Source organism: Micrasema longulum, unplaced genomic scaffold (genome assembly GCF_059751315.1).
Source record: "Micrasema longulum isolate JH-2025_06_02 unplaced genomic scaffold, ASM5975131v1 h1tg001040l, whole genome shotgun sequence".
Taxonomy (NCBI): domain Eukaryota; kingdom Metazoa; phylum Arthropoda; class Insecta; order Trichoptera; family Brachycentridae; genus Micrasema; species Micrasema longulum.
Genome location: NW_028278228.1, coordinates 394,832 through 411,086, shown reverse-complemented (window position 1 = coordinate 411,086; position 16,255 = coordinate 394,832). Strand labels below are relative to the sequence as shown.

The following is a 16,255-nucleotide window of genomic DNA, read 5'->3' as shown; positions in this document are numbered from 1 at the left end:
CCATCTTGTGGGGTCTTGTCTCGGAACATGTCCCGATGGCCATTTGAGTCTTGCTACAGACATGATATCCGCTATTCTGGTTTTGTTTCTAATTTCCTCATTTCTTACTCTGTTTTTTTTTTGCACCACAACAGGCCAGGAGGCCTAATTACAGTGGTGAATTACATCACAGAGCACCCAGGCTTGAGAAAAATCACATTTTCAATTTTTGTGTTCTCACCGGGAATCGAACCCGGAATCTTCCGTGCGTGAGTCAAGCGTCTTGACCACTATACCACGGAGGCCTCTTAGGCTTATACCAAGCATGGATCTTTCCATGGATCGCTGTGTGCATTTAAGCTTATCTACCTTTCTTTTTTCGTAAGGGCCATGGTATCTATGCGTATGTAGTCATTGGCAGTATACATGATTGAAATGTTTTCCTTTTCAGACAAATCGGAATCTCTTTATTTTCTAGTATGTGTCTGTTTTCTAGTAAGTTTTTCAAAAGCTGTCCAACTCATTCCTATTCTTCTTGGCAGTTCCGCCGTTTGATTTTTTTTGCCTAGTTTTATCTTATGTCCAAGATATATGTATTTATCTACTATATGCATATTGTGTTTCATTCTGACACTCGACTTCTTCTTGAAATAAATTAGGAAGAATATTAATTAAACGACACTTTGCCATAGCATTGAATGGGCTCCATGCATATGTTAGAAAAGATGAAAGTAATTGATGATCCTGGAAGAAAATTAAAAACTATTTATTTATTTTCAAGTCTAATTTTATTTTTTAGCCGTTTTTAATTAAAATTTTCGTTTTAAATATTGATTTCTGGCGAATGGATTTCGAACGCATCGTGATTGGTTGTCGTGTTTGTGACGTCATTTATCTTGTTCGACAACGCTGTCATTCATTTCCGCTGGTGTTTTTGGTGGCGACGGTTTGTTTAACGCTTTATTCGCAATTTTAACGAAATGACGGAAGATAATTTTATTAAAGGACAATCGGATAACATTCCTCATGTAAATGAATCCATGTTAATGTTGTTTTTTTCCGAAAATACAAACTTTTGCAGCGCCGAAATGAGGGGAGTGAAAGTTGACAGGTGAGTTTCAAAAATGTTTAACTATAATATATTACTTAAAACTGTCACCTTTCTTTGATATTGAGTTTTTAATATGTTAAAGACGTATTTTATATTCAGCAGTGATACAACTTATCGCCAGAAATGGTGTAAATATACTTGGATACTATTTTTTCCATACATAACCTCCTTTGTTCTGTCATGAGTATTTTAATGGACTTAATTAGTTCTTAATAAACACTTTAGAATTAAAATACTGACTGTTTTATGTCTGATTAATTATTGTCTTAAAAACTGTAACCAAGCACAGAAGGGACAAAATTGTAAATACACTATTTATTTGCAGGTCTTCGAGAGCTGAATATGCGGACAACGCTATTGGATATGTCCAGATCAAAAGAAATAAAAATGTGTGCACTGTAAAATGCCGGGTTACACCAGAGCATAAAATTCGGAAGAAGGCATACTCAGTTATCAGCGTCATTGATGAGGCAAATAATAAAATAATATCGTGCCAATGTGAAGACTGTGCGGCTTCTCAAGGTAAGCATGGTAGTAGACGCATTATTGTCGATGAATAGTTGACATCGGAAGCGTCTTATTTATTTAAAAAAAAGAAAAAAACGTACTGCATTGCATGTTCTTTTTGTATAAATTTGCAGAAGGAAGAAAAATTTTATTGTTAAATTAATCGCGTCGCACATATTTTTTTAATCTGTCAAATTATTAGTGTGTATTGAGCAAGTGCTAGATAGGACGATGTCATGTTTATAAATAACTGTAAAATAACATTTATATTACAGGAGGATGCAAACACTCAGTAGCATTTATATATTGGCTATATCGACGCAGCATTGAGCCCAGCCCTACTTCAGTAGCCTGTTATTGGAAGCGTCCGATAATGGCAGGTATCGGCACCACGATTCCTTTCGTTATGGCCAAGGAATTTGGAAACCACGAGGATTTGCCATCAGGAGATGGCTCGTTTTTGGCAGCTGTAGTCGATGCCAGCAACCAGTTGGGTGATGGTACTTCAAGACGAATGCGTCTTTTTACCCAACATACTGATGTAGATAGGTTATCTTTGCATGTTTTAATGTGTCAATTTCAAAAAGAACAAAGTAATTTTCTCCCAAAAGATTTTTTAAAATATTGTCAGGGTCAAATGAAGATGCCTATCTGCAGAGCTGCTGAACGCTTAACTGTTGAGCAAAACGATATACCTTTGTGGCATAGACTGCGTTTTGCTCGAATCACTGCTTCCAACGCTTATGCTGTGTCAAGGTGCCAGACAAGTGATGGTTCTCTCTGTGAGAAATTGTTGGGAGCCAAGTTGAAAGCAACTGCGGCGTTATTACGCGGCAGGTCCTTAGAGTCCTTAGTTTTAAAAGAAATGCAAAGAAAACTAAATGTAAAGTTTAGAAAGTGTGGCATTTTTTTGTCTCCTGAATACCCCATATTTGGAGCATCTCCAGATGCGCTGTACGAAGAGTATATTGTTGAGGTGAAATGCCCTGTATCTGATGCCACTTTTCAAACATATTTTACAGACGGAAATCCCTCTGAAAAGTATATGGCTCAGGTCCAGCTAGAAATGTTTTTTTCTAACAAAATAAAAGCTCTGTACTGTGTAGCACATCCTGATTTCGAGGAATCTAAGAATGTTACACATTTGTTTATAAATATAAATAAGGAGTATTGCTTAGATTTAATTGAAAAGTGTACAGTGTTTTGGAATTTAGCAATTTATAATAAACTCAAATAAATTCATGTTTTTTTATTACTTACTTATTCTGTTTTATACTTTATAAATACATATTGTTGATTTTGATAGTTGCATTACCTTCGTAGCCTTGTTAACGAACCTAATTTACCTCTTTAGTCTTAGATTCACCATTTCCTCTATTCTTGAAAGGGTTTTTTTTATTTATTTGTTTTATTCTGTATAGTACTTTGTTTTTTTTTTCTACTTGGATTTTTAAAAAATATAATTGTTGATATATTTAGTATAATAATTGCACGTTGATATTTTAGTTACAATTATGTGTTGATATGTTTAGTGATAGATTTTGTTTTGATATATTTAGTTATAAGTTTAAACTTGCTTTGTTTCTTGGTTGTAAATATTTTTTATCCAAAAAAATGTTATATATTATTCAAGTCCCAAATTGAGTTGTTTGTAACTCCTGGGAATATAATACATTACTGTATTATAATTATGAATAAATAAAAAATATATATATTGTACACACAAATGGCCATATTGTTTTTATTTACAGCACTTGCACGTTGTAATACGTCAAGTGCACACGAACACACATTTCCTTCTATAAATACTCCATTCCATGCTTCTTTAACTCTGTTGAGATATAAAAAACATTTGTTTGTTTTGTTAAGCATTTATTTACAAGTTGAGGGTAATATTAGGTTAACAAAACTTTTAATGTTCAAATAATCTTTACATTTATATTGTAAAATAGTGATGGCCAAAAAAAATAAAGAAATAGAAACCGGTTTAGCATAGTCATTGATGATTTTTAAAAAGATTACTGAGAATGCAGAAGGAATCAAGTGCTGGAGATACCGTTTTGTAAATCAACACTAGGACAGAGTCGTGCAAATGTCCTTGCCCTTAAACTGTATAAATCATACTTTTTAGACACAAGAGAAAATGGTAATTTAAGCCTCTCTTCTACTAATGATTCCTTTATAAATTAGGTCAAAAATATAAATGTCAATGTTTTCTTTTCCCGATAAACTTTTAATTTTCTCTTGTATTTTTTCCTAATTTAATTATCAACTTTCATTTAATATTTTTTTGTTCTATTTCTTGTTTTCAGATTCTCTACTCTTACTCAAATTAAAAATTAAAAAAAACAACTTGAATGTAACATAAAATTATTACTCATGTTTTATTTTCTTTTAAATATATTTACATATTATGCATCTACACTTATTGTGCCTCTACACTTATTGTGCCTATGTGGGATTTTTTAGTTTTCATGTAAAGCTGTAAAGTTACAAATATATTATGTAATAAAAAATGTACTAAATGTAAACGAAAAAATTGTAAATAAAAAAATGCTTAAGTCAGTATTAAGTAATTATTGTTATTTTCATAGTTATTAAATTTTAACCAGTGGCTCCTGAAGGTTTATTAACCCACAAGCAATATTAATAATATAATCTAAGAGGCCAACATAATTAATATCGATGCATGCGTGCATTGCCAACATTTTAAATTCCCTTATCCGACTGATTGCACGTTCAACGTTGATTCGTAACGCAGCCACCCTTTTAGCCTCCTTGACCTTGTCACAAGATAGAGGAATGTCCGCGCTCACACTTGGTGGACGAATTAACTTGCATTGTTTTAACTCGAGTAAATGAGCAATGTTTTTAAAACCTCGGTCTGCCATCACATCCATACCAGGTTTCAAATTATCTAAAAATCTGCAAACCTCGAAAATCTTTGTGTCACTGGTTCGTCCACCATATCCTTTTGAAATAAAATTGATGTGTCCGCACGGTGTACAAGAGACAAGGTATTTGATGGTATTGCATTTTTTGTAATCTGACCATGTCGTGGCTTGTCTAATGGGGTTTGAAGGCTTATCGATTTGTATTTCCAAACAATCAATGATAGCTTGGACTTTACTGTATCTTGCAATAAAGGGCAAAGGCAAATGAAGCCGAACGGTATATTGGTCTGGCCAAAATATTAGCTCCTGCAGACAGATCGCTACTAGCTTTACCGTCTTCCTGAAGATCCTGCTTACAGTTGGTTCTGACAATCCAAATTGCATTCCAAGAATTGCATTTGATTCATCCAATCTGATTTTTTTAAATGTTATTAAAATATTCAGGCGCGAGTCACATACTTTTTTGCACAGAAGTGTTAAAATATATGCCATATCATCTGGTATGCCAAGACAAAGTCGATAATTTCTTTCAATACCCATTACAGTAGCCTGTCGTAAAATAACATTATATTTTTGAATTTCAAAAGCATCAGCATTATCGTCAGAAGTATCGTCATGAGGTACAAAGTCCTGGTCATCGGAAGTACTTTTCCATTCTAGTATTTCATCATCATTATCTGGCATAACTGAATCATAGCTTATGGTAAGATCTTTAGGTGTAGGAAAAATAATAGGAGATGTAGCTCTTGTCACCGTTAGAAACGTGGCGTCAGTTGATGTTCCCTTGCTGCGAACAATGACTTTATTTGACCTTAAACTTGCTTGAGTCATTTTACTAGCTTTTTCAACTGTGGGGGATGAAGAAGCGAATTCGAGTTCAACTGCCTCCGTTGCAACATTTATAGATGAAGATGTACAGGGTTGTTCTTCCTCCGGAACTTCAGACGTCATTGTTCTTTCAAGAGTTCCTAAATGGCTTCTTCTGTGTCCCGTTTGTCGTAAAAATTTGATGTTTTTCTTTTGACACTCGAAAATGTGTGGAACAACATTTTTTTTTAAGGACACCCTTCCTCCCATAAGCTTGAATCTGGTAAAATTATCAGCATCTTCTTCAAGCTGTGAAAATAACATTTAACATAATTAGAATACTTACATCACGAAATGGCTAACCATCAAAATAAGTTTATGCTTTTATTACAATATATTGTATTTATTTGACAAATAATATTTAATATGTACATATAATGTATTATCAATCAATAAATAGAAGTATAGAATGTGTAAAATATAAATTTGAACTTACGTTGAAATGATCCTCGCAACAGTAAATTCCGGATTTACAGCTGATTTTGTCAAACTGTCTCTTCATCGCCACAAACCATTTTTTTCTCAGTTTAGCATCTCGTGGAATAGTGACAAACTTCTTTCCCGGTGTTGTATGTGTCGTATTAACACATCTAGGAACTGAACAGTATTTGTACCCAGCCATCGTTCGATAATTGCAACACAATAAGCTTTAATGTTAATATCACGGCAATTAAAATAAAAACAACTCGACTAAACTCAACAACTCGCAAGCAATTAGTTCTGTTTTGACAGATACAGATTCGTACACGCGATAAATGACGTCACACAACAAAAATCGGCAAAAGTTGCCGTTTTAGCGCGAAATCAAATTTTTTAAATTTAAAACCGTAGTACTTTGCTTAAAAGTAAAAAAAAAAAAAAAAAAAGCGCACTCGTGTTTCTCTTTTTTTCCCCTCTTTTTTTTGAGATAAAAAAAAAAAATTCTGCATGGAGCCCATTAAAGTTTATTAAAATATAACGCTTAAAAAACTAAATATAAAAATTTTAGACTCTGACTCAGACTGGTTTTAACGATCACTTTAAAAAACTTATAACATCAACCACTGTACCTTTGCTTGAATATCTTTGTTTATTTCGCTCAGGGTAAGCACTTTTAATGCGTAAACTACTACATTATCTTTAAAAAACGTTGTCCGTCAACTACTAAAGAATTTGAATCCTGTACTCGTAAATAGATTTAGACACTAAAAATAAATACAAACTACGTTTTTACTTTTTAAAAAATAAATAATGCGAGTATACCAGCCGATTTTTAGAACATTTTACACAAAGTAAATACACTTAAAGCAAAATCAGGAAGCAAGAGCTTCAAATATCAATTTTACACCAAAAACAGTTGAATTTTAATACATAAAGTCTTTAAATTTACGAAACTGACTGAAAAAAAACTTTTTTACGCAGCAACTTCTAAATCAATCTAAGAAAATTTTACGTAGATTCCTTGAAGCAACTTCAAAACAACATGGCGTCGAATAAGCAATAACAAGAAAGTTTTTTCATATTCCCAACACGTGTGTAACTCATACTCCTTTCTTCTCAGCTCACCAATGAATATGGACGCTGGATGTTTTTTTTTTAGTATTGAAAAAAATTATATCATAACTACATACTTTACAGTACAAAGTATATAAAAAAAAAATTGTATAAAATTATTGTTAAAAAAATACTGCATGGGGTAGCCTGTCCGTGGGTTTACTGATTTAATCAATTTAACGTGACAGCACGACTGTACGTACAAAATTAAAAATACGTACGCAATGTACGTATACATACATACACACAATGCACATACATACTTACATATATATTATTTACATATACATATTACTTATATTCATACGCAAAGTATATGTGTATATCGCATACATACATTCATACACATACAAATATAATATATGTACATATAGGAATACAAAAAATACGCAATGTAAATATTTTAGTATAAAAAAACAAATATATTTAACAAGCAAAATAACTAAAGTAATCAAGAACATCTCTTTTTATGACACATTTTTTCGCTTGTTTTTTAAAGGTGTTATCATGTTCAATTGTTATAACGATCGTTTAATTTGATAAATATTTATTATTGTTTTCTGTATTTTGGTCATAATTTTTCATGCAAAACGTATTTATAATATTTATAGCATTTACTTTGTGGTCAAACATGAATGAAATTTTCATAAATAATTGTATTGCGTTCGCGACAAATATATGTTAAACAAGTGTAGTGTCCATAGTGAGCGCGCGGGCGCAGCAAGGCACCGCGTACGCACCCGCGCTGCGCCGCAATTGCCTCGCTACTATGGCCAAGCACTTTTACTAAGATAATAATTAAAAACCACAGCATAGTTGAATAATTCAATGAGTTAAACGTAAATGTATTTTAAAAAGTTAGTAAATATTAGTGCATAACCACACACCAACTTTTCTATGTCTACCGGCTTCGAAACGTACCTGTCTCTTCATCAGGACACAAGTTACACTAACATGCTAATCCCACCATACACCTTAACCATTGTATTATAGTTGCACGAAAATATAAAACCGAAGTTTTGATATGGCACATGCAGTTATTGGCTATTTTTAACGTGCGCTGATTATACATATTTTTAAAAGTTTTATTTTGTAAGACAAATGGACAAATTAGGCAAAGGACGACCATTACAATGATACATTGTATAATGGGCTATGTTGAGAGTTTGTTTGATTATTTATCAAAAGGACGTTATTAACACATTAGGAAAGCTTTTACAAATAAAACATAATTGAGGGAATAAAATTTATTTAGATGCGAATTGAAGAGGGAGAGAAGTAGTTATAGATGGATTTGATTCAGTAATCTCATGAAAGAAGACCACTTGTTTTTAAAGAAATTAAGACTGGAATATTTTTTTACTTTTACTTGGTGCAGATATGAAAATAAAGAAACCTTTATTCTTAGAGAAAAAAAAAATCTCACAAGTTTTTTACTTTTATAGGGATTGGAGATTACCTTGTTTTTTCATTCACTGAAAATATTTTTATTTTTTACATTCGATGTTAACATAACTTCCAAATCAAATGAAAAAATGAGCTTCTGAGTAAAACAAAATGGTAAAGGTTATACGTCATTCAAGATAACGTTTTCTGCTCTACAAGGCATTGTGCTTTTAAGTCGAAAGTTTTTTTTATTATTTGATTACAAGCCTTCAAAATGGAAGTCAAGTGAACGAAAATAAGCATTTTCGACATCGCCCTTTGTTGTAAATGAAGAAAACAAGAGAACACAACAAATTAGTCCCATTTATTCTCCTGCACTAATTTACAACAAATTAGTCACAATTCATAACATCTTCACCTTACATTGCAAAAATTCGCAAGTAGCTTTAGCAACACTTTTTTCTATTTTAAATTCCATTTTAAAGACTTGAGATCAAATAAATAATATTTAAAACATAAAAGAAAAAGTTTATTGTAGAACAAAAAAAATCGAATGGCGCATAATTTTTTACTATTTTATTTTATTTTTGGCGCACATTTTTAAATTTGAATAAAAATGGACACAACTTATGTTAACACCCAACATATTTACTTCTGAATAATATTTTCCCTCTCTGTCAGTAATTTTGTCGGCCTCGTGGTGTAATGGTCAGCGCGTTTGCCTACCATGCAAGAGGTCTCGGGTTTGATTTCCGACATGCTTGATATGAAATATTTATTTAAAAAGGCTTACAGGCTCTTATTACAAAGCCCAGTGTTTTTTACACTTTGCTTACCGTCTTCTCTATTTGTTCTTAATAATATTATGTCATTTTTTTAAATCTTAATATACACTAAGGTCGCGAATATAATCTACTTCAGTAATTTTGCATTAATTTATATGATGAAAGGATGGTTTTATAATTATTCATAATTATTAATCGATTATTAATATCTATTGGTGATGCGCATCGCTACTGTGCACATATCAGTTCTAGATTATTATTTTCAAAGATAGTTAACCTTTCTGCGCAGGCGCTTGCAATATTATCAATACGGAAACACGCACACACCTACACGGGAATAAAAGTAACACACACGCAAGTTTTTTTGTATTTTCTCGTCTCTTATTTGCTTACGTTTTTGTCGCCCCGCTTTCCTCGCAAGGGGAGGGAGGGGGGGAGAGAGATGGTAGTATAGACTAAAAGCTGTGTTTGGCGGATCAGAAAACTGTAGATTTTCACTAGAAATGTCGTATCATGTAATACACAATTTTTAAACATTATTACTCTTTATCTGTGTCTGTGTCGGCCTCGTTGTGAAATAGTCAGCGCTTTTGCCTTCCATGCAAGAGATCTCGGGTTCGATTCCTGACATGGTTGAAATGAAAGATATTTTCAAACGGTTGTTTTTACACTAAAATATTTCATAGTCCTTGGACTGGTACCTGAAACATAAGATTGATCATCACCTTCATGTAACAAAAATTATTAAGATACGCTGCGATTGATGTACCAATGCAGCGCTCTATGCACCATTAGGTGTGGAAAGGGAATGATGATGATGTGTCTGTGTCCGGGTAGATACAGAAAACAATTTAGTGCACGAAATAGAATCAGAATCCTGAGCTAGTATATTCGACATAATTTTAAAAAAAAACGATAAAAAGGAAACTAATAAAAATATACAGTCGTTTGTTCGATTGCCTACCTTGAAGTACTGATTTTGGTTTTCTGCTAGACCGATATGAAATAATTGTTTAAATAGTTTTACTCCGCATGTTTCATTGTCGCCGAACGCTAGATTTGTTCCAGTACCCTATGTACAATCATGTTTGGATAAGAATGCGTTGATGATGTATAAATAATTATACAATAAAAAAATATATATTTCTGTGTCCGGGCGGGTAAAAATTACAGTCTGTATGTAAAATAGAATCAGAATCGTAGACGAGTGTTTTTGATTGATTTTAAAGGTTTTTAGCGTCGGAAGCGTAAGACTGATCGACTTACCTTCATGTAACAGATAAATAAACAACGCTGCGTTTGCAGGGTCTGCTGCGAAGGGAAAATTTTCAAAATCAGTTACAAAATGGCGGTCACTGTTGCGTAATGAATAAGATCCTTGCTTTACGAACGGAGGAAAAATAATTGTGATTTTACTCGAACCTGGGCATTCTGTTATCAGGCTCCTGGGCCTGATGTGTTGCCCAGGTTTATGTCCAATTTCTCGTCCAGTTTTCTAAACCGTGTAATACGCCTTTAAGGACGAAGGACCCAACCGTTGGTACCAATGGGTATACAAAAAGCAATTTCGATCCTTCTATCTCTTTCTCCTTTCATGTACAATACTGATGTCATACATATGTGTTTGTACATACACACATACACATTATATGTGCATGTTATATTACGAATGTATTCCTTCTAGTAATGCATTGAAGATGTTAAGATTTGTTCTGCATACTGTCAAGATTTTTGAAAAGACCTTATTATAAATGTTGTAAATTTAAACAAGATTTTTTTTAATACGTTACTAGAAAAACGTGACATATTTGGCCTTTATAGTTGTGACATTAAGATTCGTGATAAGGTTTTAAACAATTTTTATAGTAAGGAACAAATAAACATGAATTGTGACGTATTAGGGGCGTGGCCAAATAAATAACCATTTTTGCAGTAATTCAAACTTACAAATTTAAAAATATTTTTTATGCTACTAATAAGGAACGAAAACTTTTTTTTAACAGGACAGTATTATTCACAATTCCCTAAAATTCTTTAAACTTATATTCCCTATTATGTTAAAGGCAACTTTCAAATATATTTCACTAAATGTAAACTGATTTGATTGAACCAAAAAATATTTTTTTAATTAACTTTTATTAAAAAATTGTCTTTCATAATTTCTAAGTACTGAGAAATAATCGGGCTTGTGATGTAGTGGTCAGCGCGTTGTCTACCCTGCAAGAGGTCTTGGGTTCGATTGACATGAAATATTTGTTTAAAAAGGTTTTAACACTAGAATGTTTTACAGTAACTGGACTGGTACCTGAAGCATACCATCATCATCATCTTACCTTCATGTAACAAAAAAATATTTAAATACGCCGTGATTGGTGTACCAATCCAGTGCCCTATGCACCATTAAGTACGGAAAGAGAATGATGATGAATAAATGATTTGTTTTTAAGTATTCAAAAATTTTAAATAATGAATGAACTGTGCTATAGCACTAAACCTTTAAAATAGTGGACATGTTATAGCACTTTCAAACTGAAATCGAATTTCGACCCTCGTCGTCTAACTATTGAAGTTAGGTAAACAGAGTCAACGGACGGGGTATGTCCGTAACCTTCCATAGTTGAGAAACTTAAATTAGGTCATAGATCGCCCCAAGTTTGTTGAAGGTCGCTGCCTGCTGTACACAGAACGTTTAACGTACAGTCTGGGAACCGGCGTGAAAATGAATAAAATCACATTATAATAGCTCCCTTTATCCAACCTAAGTAAGTAAAGCTTAAGGCTGTAGTCTGGTAAAACGAACGCAAAATTAGGAAATTATACGATTTTGCCATTTTAAAACGAATGGTTTTTTTTAAATCCTGCAATAATAAAAAAACATAAATAAGATAAAAACAATATTTATTGAAGGTATTTCTGTTAAAAAATATACGTAAAAGTTTTATGTAACTAAAATATATTTACTTTTAGACCGGCAGATTACGCCATTTCAATTTTAGACTAAACTTAGGTATCTGAGATCTCAATAAAGACTAAGTATTGAACTGAAATTTTGTATTAAAATTGTTGTAATAGTTTAAAGATAATAAGTTCAATATGAAACCAAATTTTAATTTTTCGATTTTAAAAAGAAATACAAGCATTTTAAATCACATACATTTTTTGATATTTTCTTTTATTTCTACATAAAATTATGCCTTCGGTAATACTTTAAAAAAATAAATTATTGAAATACTTTAGATGAAACCTTTTTTTATTGAATTGCATTCTTTTTTTTTTAAAGAATATAATTCTGGTCGTAATATTTAATTTGTAACAACCATCTATTTTACGTTTATATGACCTTCAGACTTGCCTTTACCTCGTGTATTTTTATGTAGTTGTATTTCTTTTCAAAATCAAAAAAATAAAATTTGGTTTCAGCCACTTTCATGTTAAACTTATTATCTTTAAATTATAACGACAAATTTTAGTCCAATACCTTTACCCGTATGCAGAGACAAACCTTAAGGTGAGGAAAGCACATTCTATTGTCTTCACCTTCGGGTTATTCTTTGCATTAGAAATTAGAATGTACTTTCCTCACCTTAAGTTTTGTCTCTGCATACGGGTATTAGTCTTTATTGAGATTCCAGATACCTAAGTTTAGTCTCAATTTGAAATGGCGTAATCTGCCGGTCTAAAGGTAATTCTATTTTAGTTACATAAAACTTTAATGTTTATTTTTTAACAGAAATACGTTAAAAAAATATTGGTTTTATTTAATTTTAATATTGGTTTTGGTTTTTTATTTTTTTTTATTGCGCGATTAAAAAAAAACATTTGTTTTTAAATGGCAAAATCGTATGATTTCCTAATTTTGAGTTCAATCACCTAACCTTCATGTAACAGATGATCAATTTACGGTGCATTTGATGCAGAGGAGGTATGACAATCATTGTGATATTAAGTGAACGTTATCATTTACTTATCCTTGTAAAGACCACGTATTATATACGTATCCGTGTAAAAACCACCCACTAAATATTTTAGCTGTCCATTCTTTTTCTTCTTTTCTTCCCATTCCCCCCCTCCTCTCTTCATGGTATATTTTTAGTCGATTTTTGTGTCTATAAAAAAAAGTTGTGTATATATATATTAATATACCTGGAATATGTCCATATACCTACTATTTATTTTCTCAAACTGAACCATTTGGGTAGGTAGTTAGAAGTATGCCTGTCCTTTTATGTACATGAAGTGTTAAATAAATAAATAAAACTATACTATTTTTAATATTTATGGCACTAACCGTGTGGATCATTGTTATGTGAAATGAAGATGTCAGGATTTGTTCTGCGTACTGCTAGGGTTTTCAAAAATACCCGCCTACTGATAACTCTTTACAACTCCTTGGTGCGAAGTAGACTCGAGAGTGGCTCGATGATTTGGGGGCCACATAAACTGAAGTACTCTCTTATGATAGAGACAATCCAAAAGAGGTTTCTGAGATATCTCTACATGAAAGAGTGCGGGTATTATCCTTGGCTCTACCGACCGAGTTTCTCCAGGATATGCTTGGCTACAACAGTTAAGAGACTAGAAGGAATGTGTATTTAATCAAATTGACGTTTTTTGTTGATATATCTAGATAAAACTCAATGTTTATGATAAAATTATAAATAAACTTATCAATTACAAATCTTGGTTTAGTTTTACTTTTTATTATTTTGACCAGCGAGTGCTTTCGCCTAAGTAGGCATCTTCAAGACTGGTGAATTGTTTACAACGTTTACAGTTTTTATACTATTTTTAACATATTTTGGAGATAAGATAAAATAATTGTTTTCTGTCCCCTGTTAAAATAATTATTTGATCTTATCTCCAAAATATGTTGAAAATAATATAAAAACTGTCAACGTTGTAAACAATTCACCAGTCTTGAAGATGCCTACTTAGGGAAAAGCGCTCGTTGGTCAAAATAACAAAAAGTAAAACCAAACCAAAAAGTTTAATTGATAAGTTTTTTTATCATAATCATTGAATTTGTATTTAACTACATATTTTTATCGATTGTTGCGCGGTTTGATTGATAATTCTGAGATTATGATGAGCATTGGTTTGTATGTTCCTGATAATAACCTAAGACAGCGTCAGCATAGATTGTATTTTATTCCAATATACACGACCAACCTGCCTAAGGTTATGCCTGTTGGAAGGGCTACCGCTATGCTGAACAACATCGCTCTGGATATTGATCTGTTACATGTATCCGAAGAGGTTTTCCGGAACAGGATTCTCCTACTACTTTGACATGAGTCTCTTTCATGTATTTTTTTCTTTTTTATAATATGTACGTATTAAATATATGTTTGTATTGTATATGTTATATTTAAAATAAATTAATTGAATTGAATTGGAAAAATTGAATTAATTTTTTGGGAGCGGACCTTTGGCGTGGAACGCTCTACCTCCAAAAGTTCGAAACTGTGCAACAGAATTGATTTTCAGAAAACAATCAAAAGCTTGTTTGTTTGTGTAATCGTTTCCTGACTTAAATAGTGCTACTTTTCAGATATAATTTTAAAAGAACAAACATAATATGTGTATTACGTGATTTGTAAAATTTGTCTGTAAGTAAATAGTAATTAAGAGTTACCCTGTAGCTATAGACCTTATTTAAGTTTTTAAATTCAGTATAATGGTCAATGCCCTTGGAGCGATTACTCCTGAAAACAGCACTTCAAAAAAGACCAAATTTAGAGTTATTATGTTTATATATACCATATACGGACACGTGTGCTGCACATGCTTTAAGATAACCTAAACCCAAGTTGCCTCTTCTTCAAACCTGTGGGCTCACGAGTCCTGGAAGGCCGTCGATGACGATCTTTCGACTTTATTCGGCGGAACTAAGGGACACTGGATTGACGTGGAAAGAGGCAAAAATTCTAGCTGGTGATAGGGGCGCCGGGAGGCAACTGGAGATGTCCACATACTCCACTTAGGATCGGATGTGGAAAAGAAGATATCATGTACCATATGTTTCTTTAATCTATTACGTATGTTTAATTATTGAATAACCCTGAAGAGGACGTGTTATTGAAAAAACTATTTCATTGTGTCAATAAATTAAGTGGTTTATAAAAGTTATTTTATTTATCACAAAAAAAACAGATATAACTATTTCAATTTAATTAACGGCATTATTTCCTCTAATTAATAATTTAAAGTGATTTTTTTACTTTAATACGGGTACTTTTGCAGCCCACAGTACAGGCTTTATGTTTTTACGTGCCATGTCCCATTTTAATACGAAGAAAATTGTTATTGCGCGTTTTTATTATCATCCCTTTCTCCAATAATGGGAAAAGTTCCACTCACGCCTGGAAATATGACAAAAGTAGGAACATCTCCGCATCGCATTACAAAGGAGAGCTCTCCTCCACACACTCCGGATCCCGGAGGATAGAATATGGATACTTAGCGGGAGGTTTCATTTTATTCCAAAGACGTAGAATACATTAGGGGCGATAGAATAAAAAGTAGCACAATATAATATCTTGCCGCCATAATGGAGGCTCAGCGGAGGGCGCTTTCCGATGCGGCTATCACATCGCAACGAAATGGAGTAATTACAATATTTGAGTTTGTCCAAATGTTCATAAACAGACTGATTTTGGATTTGATTGAGACTGGATTTCACCCCCTCGGGGGTCATTAAGATTAACAAATTACAACAGGGATGGAGAATACCTTAAATAAGAGAATATGGAAGTCAAGGCATTTACAGGGCTTATGACCTGTCATTGGCTGGTTTAAGTGGCCACTTTACACACTGTGTAACATTCACCATTTTGCCTATGTTTGAACATCCATATTTCTTCAATTCTTCCATCTGTTGATTTTAGTGAAGTTAAAGAGCTGAAACCTTTATTGTTGTGAAGAGATTCATCTGACTGAATTATTTCACCTACTAGGCAACGCCTGATAACAATTTTTCAATTTTTAAACTTCTTCTTAGACCAGTTGGTTTCATTACAATATTTGAGTTTTTTTTATACGTTTGAAAACGTTTTGGAGGACCTAATATGTTATCCAGGATATTGAACACTCTTGGGGCCTCAAAAAAGAAGGGTTTTTTTTTAGAAAAAGAAAAATTTGCGTTCTTATGATTTACCCAAATATTTAATTTTGAGGGCCATTTTCAACGAGTT

General features: G+C 32.5%; 2 long non-coding RNA genes across 2 annotated transcripts; one reads left to right on the top strand and one right to left on the bottom strand.

Annotated features, from left to right (window-relative positions):
* The first annotated feature begins 674 nt into the window (after positions 1 to 674).
* Positions 675 to 2,463, top strand: LOC148277381 (uncharacterized). Its single transcript, XR_015823503.1, has 3 exons — positions 675 to 1,090; positions 1,416 to 1,612; positions 1,873 to 2,463. It is a non-coding gene; the product is annotated as an uncharacterized LOC148277381 (long non-coding RNA).
* Positions 2,464 to 4,556: 2,093 nt separating this feature from the next.
* On the bottom strand, positions 4,557 to 6,224 carry LOC148277380 (uncharacterized). Its single transcript, XR_015823504.1, has 2 exons — positions 5,795 to 6,224; positions 4,557 to 5,607 (listed from the first exon to the last, which is right to left on the bottom strand). It is a non-coding gene; the product is annotated as an uncharacterized LOC148277380 (long non-coding RNA).
* Positions 6,225 to 16,255: the final 10,031 nt, after the last annotated feature.